Source organism: Pyrgilauda ruficollis, unplaced genomic scaffold, assembly GCF_017590135.1.
Source record: "Pyrgilauda ruficollis isolate IOZ18807 unplaced genomic scaffold, ASM1759013v1 scaffold12, whole genome shotgun sequence".
Classification (NCBI taxonomy): Eukaryota; Metazoa; Chordata; class Aves; order Passeriformes; family Passeridae; genus Pyrgilauda; species Pyrgilauda ruficollis.
The window spans coordinates 17,998,416-18,005,783 of NW_024510321.1; positions in this window are offsets into that span (position 1 = coordinate 17,998,416).

The following is a 7,368-nucleotide window of genomic DNA, read 5'->3' on the forward strand; positions in this document are numbered from 1 at the left end:
GGGAGGTTTAGACTGGATATTAGGAAAAATTCTTTGCTAAAAGAGTGGTCAAGCATCAAGGCTGCCCAGGGAAATGGTGGAATAACCATCCCTGGAAGTGTTTAAAAGTGTGGAGATGTGGTGCTTAGAGGCATGATTTATGGATTAGCTTGGAAGAGCTGGATTAATTATTAGAGGTCTTTTCCAACCTTAAAAAGTCTATGATTCTGTGAACCTGTAAGGCATCAAACCTACCATGTGTATAAAGCCTGTTGTGCAGCAGGCTCTACCCCTGTGTTGTCATGCACTTGGAAATCTCTGGTAAGTATTAAAAAAATCATCAAAATCCTCCTTGGTGGAAGTTCTGGGTGGGAAAATACAGCACATCCAGGGAAACACCAACATGAGATTAGTGTGGAAATAGGCAGAGCAGAGTTAGAAGGTACTCTGACATTATTATAAGGGAAGAACTAAAAATGGAGATGAAAAACAAGCTCATTTGAAGTCAATGAAACTCCTGTTAGCATTGGAAAGGATTCCAGCCAGGCACTTCAGCTGTGGTGGGTCCTCTTGGGGGCTACATGAGGGGAGTAAAGAGGAAATGCTTCATAATTTCTCTCAACATCTGTAGAACCACAAAAAGGTCAGGAACAGCCTGGCCCAGGGACAGGAGGTGGGAAGTTTTTCAGCCATAATCAGCAATGTTCTGTATTGTTGTGTTGATGAATTGTCTTGTGGGAAACTTAATTTCTTGCTGTAGTGTATGGGAGATATTTATTTTTCCCTAATTATTTGCAAAACCTGAAAGCCCAGGAAAACATCTAGTGTTAAAAGGAGCAAGTCAGAACACTCATAAAAGTGCTGCTGCCCTAATACAACACTGCTATTTCTAAGACAATCACTGAAAGTTTGCGTATTTGTGGTATTCTTTTGGCTCAAGATGAACAGAGGAGGGAGATGCTGTGTGAAGTTCAGTCCCAATATAAAAAAATAAAACTGCCACCAAAGTCATTACAGGGTTATGTAAGACCGATTATATGATGATTATGTGCAACAAAGGCTGCATGTAACTTAAATTAATATATGTGTTGCACAAATAGGCAGACAAAGGGAATTAAGTAGATGAGTAGTGATACCTTTTTGGCTGTCAGTGGCTGTATGAGGAATGAGCTATTCCTCGAAGTGACAGAAGAAACTGTTTTACGCTGTTCTTGGAGTTTCTCAAAACTGAACTAGACAAGATACCAAGTAATCTGACCCAAGTCAGCCCTTCTTTAGAGAGGAAGTCATGCTAGCTGACCTCCCAAGGTCTCTTCCAACCAAAATGAGACTTCAGAAGAGCTACCTCCCAGTGAAGTATTGCAGCCTCCCCTCCTGATCTGAAAACTGCCTTTTTCTCATTGTCCCTTACTCTCACTGGATGTATACACTGGAGATATTACCAACCATTTTGACACAGACATGTGTGATACACACTTATATGTCTATGTGTGTACACACAGCCCCTGTCTAGAGCAGCACAGGTCTTGATGAACTTATTCACATATTCTCTGTGTCTCATCTGCAGCACACTCATCAGTAATTATATCTGGATCTGGCTCCCTCTTTCATCATGAATCGTGTATTCTGATCTAATGTAGTCAAAGGGAAAGATTTTCTCTCTCCTGAGACAAAAGTATTCAGCAAAGTCTCAGGCTGTAGTAATTTGAAGGCAAAAAGTTACCAAAAACTCAATCTGCTAAATAACTAATGAGAGTGTACATGTCCTAGATAGACATATGTTTTCATCTTTCCCGTGGGTAGGAAGCCAGCTGACATTTACACAGAACAGAAAAGCTTGAATTCCTCTGAGACAGGTCAGACCCTCTCTTCTTGTGGCACATCCAGTTCTTGCAACTGGTCATTCTTCCTGGCAAAATATGTTGAAATCCTGAAGCCCCTTGATTTTTATAACAGACTGGAAAATGGAAAGTTCAGTCCTAAATGAAATCATATCCAGACTTAAAACATAATATGTGTGGAATAATTGTATGTGTGGAAGGAAAACATGGATAGAAATCCAATCATGGATTACTGTCCATGTTTGTACATTTGCATCCAAGATGTTTTTTGATGTCTCCTGTGGGAACCTGTATCTCTCAGAGAGTATTCAATAGTTATCTACACGTTACTAATATTTGCATGGGTGCTGCAGTGGGTTACCTGCAATGGAAGCCTAAAACCATTTTTGTATTTCATTAGTCATCTTAGAGTATTTAAACAACATTCTCACACTACTGACTGATTTGGGAGAGAGAGCTTTCTACTCTAAAATTTTACTGCTGTAAGAAGATAATTAAAACTAGACACTATACTGGTTTTGACTGGGATGGACTTAATTTTCTTTGTAGCAGCTCAGATAGTGTTATGTTTTGGGTTTATGACCAAAACAGTGCTGATAACACAGGGATGTTTTAGTTATTAATGAACAGTTATGCACAGCCTGAAGGCATTTTCTGCTTCTCATGCTACCCCAATTTGTAAGTAGGCTAGGGTGGGGAGAAGCTGGGAGAGGACACAGCCAGGACAGTTGATCCCAATGGACAAAGAGATATTCCACACTCTATGATGTCATGCTCAGCCATAAAAGCTGGAGGAATGAGAACGGAGTGGGGACGTTCAGAGTTATGGTGTCTGTCTTCCCAAGGCCCTGATTTCCTTGGGAAGTAGCTGGACACCTGTCTGCCACTGGAGTATAGTGGAAAAAATATTTTTTTTCTTTTTTTGTTTTGTTCATGTAGCCTTTTGCTTTCCCTATTAAAATATCTTTATCTCAACCCATGAGTTTTCTCACTTTCACCCTTCTGTTCTCTCCCCCACCCTGCTGCTGGAGAGTGAGAAAGCAGCTGTGTGGGGTTGAGCTGCCAGCTGGGGTAAAACTACAACAGACATAGATTAAAACAGTATTTATTAAGATGGTTTCAATAACTTTACTGTTCTATACATTCCAATTAGTATTTAGGAGTGATAGATTTGTTTTCATTTAAACCAGAATACTTCAGGATCAAAAGCTAAAAGGAAAATCACAGAAAATGGACAGAAATCTTGAATTTTCAATGACAGTCTAACCAAATGTGTCTATCAAGCTGAGGCAAATTTTTTTAGCTCATACAGTGTTGTGTATAAACTAACAGAGCCAGGACACAAACCTGTGAACGCTGGGTGTGGATCAACAGCCACCACAGTTGATTCCAAGTGTAGCTAAAGCTGAATCAGACACATTTCCTCTATACAGGAGCCAGTAGAAAGAAGAGTTATGAATACTTTGAGAACTTTTCCATCTAATTTTTTCCTTTGCAAGGCTTAAGCTCATCTTGTTAACTTCTGCAAGCACACAACACAGCTAATAGGAGCAACGCACAAAACAACATATCAGTAGGATCCTGTCCAGCACTGGTTTTACAATACCATTATCTTAACAAATTGTGACCGCTGGTGAGAAAAGGAAAAAAAGAAAAATAATGCAGTAATACACTAAGAAATTAAATTCATTTCTCTGTAATCACTTCAAATTCCACCAAAAGAAAAACCAAAAGAAAATACACAAATATATTCAACTCCTACATGTCCTAAAACTGCAGTAGAGTCATCCTCACCTCCCTTTGCTGTCAGTGGATGAGGCAAAGGAGGAGCAACAGAGGACCAATGTAGATGTCATACTCTTATGCTTGCTCTTACCTAACTTGAGCCTGAGCCTGCCTTCCTGAACAGGATAGATACATCATTGTACTAAGCAGTACAAAAGAATAAATATTAAATTAGAATGACTTTTTATTTTTTTTTCCTCGAGACAACACCCCAAGCTTTTATTGTGAAACCCTACATGTCTTCCTTTTTAAAAAATACCTTTTTTAAATTACATGAAATCCATACTACAAATCCCCTGCAGCCAGAAAGAATTCTAGAAGCATTTGTTGATCTTCATAGCCTATTCCACTTTCTTTCTCATTCTGTAGTAATAAGTCACTCCTAACTATCACTGTCGGATTTTTTCTTTAATTACAGTGTTCTACATGTTAAAGAACTGTACATACCCAGAGCAGTGGGACCCATGGCTGTTATCTACACAAGAGACAAATACTGGACTGCACTGTCTTTTTTGTCTGGGTACAATAAGCCTCCTGATAAGACTACTTCTCTAAACAAAATAAAAACATATCTTTAATCCTGGTCCTAACTTTGTGAGTGCACCAGTGGTCTATAAGGTTTCTCCAAGCATAATAATCACAGAGAACCATCAAGTTTGGAAGAAACCCTAGAGATTATCAAGTCAAACCATCAAAGTAACACCACTACAATCTCCCCTAAACCAAATCTCCAAATCCAGACATCTCTTGAATTCTTCCAGAGACAGTGGAAGAGCCCGTCACATCCTTGGCCAATTATACCAATGCCTAACCACTCTTTCAGTGGGAAAAAAATCTAATATCTAAAATTTGGAACTCAGTGGGAGTAGAGCAGAACACACTTGAAATTAAAATAATGCCATAACCTAATAATGAGCCTTTTCACTTTTTCCTCCATCTACTCCTCTGTAACTGAACTTCAGGGCAGTGTGGCTCCAAGCAATAGAGAGTTTAGCACTTCTTCTTGATGTAGTGTCTCCTGCACAAGGCTTAGTTGGACAAGATAAAGAGAAAACAGAAGTTTAAGTTGCTCTCTTCCTCTTATGAAGTTTTGGTAACATAGAAGGGGTGAGCCTAAGTCTGTAGATAATAACTTCTGTGAAATTCAGCAGTCTTGCCTTGAATTTTTTTAGCTCCAAAGTTAATAAAAAACATAGTAATATGTTAAATACAGGTAAGCACTACACAACCCTGTAAAACCTGCCACCTGCAAAGCGCTGGGTGAGCCAGTACTGAAATGACTCAGGCCAGAAGCGCCTGAGTAAGGGATCAGATTCCATTTTTCTGCATGTTCATGGTACGTGGCAGTCACCATGTGCCTCGTTTCTCCAGTTTAAGACATGCTGATGTAGTGTCCTGTGAAGTCTATCAATACTTGCAGGATGATGGCAACTCCTGGGTACGATGGCTCCATCATGAAAAAACTTGTTTGTAGATGGAGCAATTAAGTACAATCATGAAAGCTTCCCTTGGAAGAGCAGAGAGCCAGGTGGGTCTGAAAACCACATCAAAGACCAAAACACAAGGCAGCAGCACCTGGGTCCTACTTGAAAAATGTCCTGTCCAATAAAACTATTCAGGATACAATACTCCCACAGTATTTTCTGTGATTATTGTAGCCCTTTTTGCACCAGCAGTGGAGACCAGCCCTCACACATGGGGATACTGACAGCACTACAGGGCTAAGGGGCCTCATACCATCTCCCCGTCTCTCCTACAAAATAGTCCTGTACCTCCTCCTTGACCAAACAGCAGCAGCTCTGTTACCAGGAGAGCTTCATCTCCTGTTGCCATACAGATACAGGTTGTCTATGGGTGGGCTAGACTCTAATTTCTGTTGGTATTTCCACAGAAAGAATCCCAGACCAGATAGACTTTGGATTTGGTATCTGCCTTTCCTTGTGACTTGGCTAATAGCAAGAGATCAGACACAGTTGTGGTGAATTTATTTTGATGCTTCATTTCAGTGGGAGTTAGGTATAATAACTTTGAAAATATGAAACCTAGATGTTAGTTTAATTCTGAATGTGAAGTTGCAAGACTGATTAAATGGCAGTTAAAAAAGAAAAAAAATCAAATTAAAATAATTACTCTGGTAGGTTAAGAATAGTTTCCTGATAGGATAGGTATTTGCTTTTCTGAGACTTATTTTGCCAATATCTTTTCTACAATTTTCCATCTCCACTATTTCATATAAGAAACTTTTAAATATTTCAAATTACTTCTGCTATTTCAAACACCGTGATAGCGCCTAAATAAAACAAACCAGTTTTTCACTGACTAGTAGCCAGCTATGCTATCTGCATTTAAACCCAGGCTAGGTTACCTCCACCAGAAATTAGATATCTGCAGCATTCAGTCCAGTACCAGAGGATCTCAGAGTCTGTTTCTGAAGGTACAGCAGCAACTGTGCCATTTGCTGTGTCCCCCAATAGTGTGTAGCTACTCAGGCTGCTCACTGTGGCAGCCTGCCAAGCAGCCCAGACAGCAACGAGACAACAGCTTCATCCTCTCTGTGTTTCATTCTGACATTGTCACCTTATCTAAGCTTTTTGTAGAGTAATGGGGTTGAAATCACGAACAACTCAAAATATCTGTATTTTCTGAGAACAGCTTCCTTCTGCAGTATCAAAACATGACATTTGCTTTTTCTTCCTAAAATAAAAATACTCACTTCAGCTCTGTTCTGCATGCAGGATTTTAATGGACTATTCTTCTTAGGAGTCCTGGCAGCTCTTCCTGCCTGTTATCTATGACCAGAAGTGAGCTGATCCATCAGTTTTCACAGGAAACCAAATCAGCAAATGTCACACAGGCAGCAAAGCAGGATATAGTAAACCATGCTCCACATATACATCCTGAGCTTCCTTTACACGTTTAAAGCTGAGACCCAAGTAGCAAACAGAAAACATAAATATAAGGGGGGAAGAAAGTTGAAGAGCTTCATAAATCTTAAAATCTGATTCTCCTTACAAACCACTCAGTGCAAATATAAACAACTGAATGTGAACATTAAGTGCTCAAGACATCACATGCCACTGGAGTCAAAACATGGTCCAAAAATTCTTGCCCTAAACGTCCTTAAATTTTGTTTGTTTTAATAATTCTTCTGGGTGAGATGTTTAACTAATGCACCCAAAGCAGAAAACTTCTGTAAATCTCTTGAAATTACAGAACATGCCACTCAGAGCTCTGATTTCACTCAGAGGCCTGATTTACTTTTGACACAGACTTAAAATACTGCTTAGTTTACAAAAATTAAAGGGTTTCTATGGATTAATCCTCTCTAGACAAAGCATATGTGTCCTCCTAGAAACCAAGCTTTATTACTAAAGACTCATTTATTTGCACAAAGTCTTCTTCCTTCTTTGTCTCTCCTAATTGCATCATTCACCTCAAGTTCTCTCTTGCTTTTTTTCTTTCAACCTCTCCACCTTTCTTGGTTCCTAGATACCCTGCCCCACGTGTCATGCTCAATCAAAGTGAAGCCACATTGGCAGTAAAGCACTAAGAATAGGGACTAAAAACATTTCATTATGGTCTCTTGCTTATCATTATTCCAAAGTAGAATATTACCCAAAAATATTGACTACTACATTTCATGTTTTGCCAGATATACCTTCAACAGCTGCCTCTTCTGTTCTTTTCTGCAAGACAAAAAATATTACAAAAAAAAAAAAAAAAAAAAAAAAAAAAAAAAAAAAACCAGAACCAAACTATGAAA